This window comes from Gavialis gangeticus, unplaced genomic scaffold (genome assembly GCF_001723915.1).
Source record: "Gavialis gangeticus isolate Ggan-Ray unplaced genomic scaffold, GavGan_comp1, whole genome shotgun sequence".
In the NCBI taxonomy this organism is placed as follows: domain Eukaryota; kingdom Metazoa; phylum Chordata; order Crocodylia; family Gavialidae; genus Gavialis; species Gavialis gangeticus.
Genome location: NW_017729006.1, coordinates 24,872,082 through 24,872,297, shown reverse-complemented (window position 1 = coordinate 24,872,297; position 216 = coordinate 24,872,082). Strand labels below are relative to the sequence as shown.

General features: G+C 50.9%; 1 protein-coding gene across 1 annotated transcript in view; it reads right to left on the bottom strand.

Annotated features, from left to right (window-relative positions):
• CCDC129 (coiled-coil domain containing 129) overlaps window positions 1-216 on the bottom strand; it is a 113,691-nt gene that overhangs the window by 83,061 nt on the left and 30,414 nt on the right. The window lies entirely within an intron of this gene.

Below are 216 nucleotides of genomic sequence, written 5' to 3'. Positions count from 1 at the left end.
CCTCGAGGGCTCAGACTGTAAAGAAGTTCTTCCTTATGTTCAGCCTGAAACAATCTTGCAGGAGTTTATAACCATTTGACCTTGTAATCCCTTGAGGTGCTCTGGCGAACAAACGTTCCCCCAGGTCCTGGTGAACACCCCTTACAAACTTACAGGTGGCCATCAGGTCGCCCCAGAGCCTGCGCTTTTCCAGGCTGAAAAGTCCCATGGCTCTCA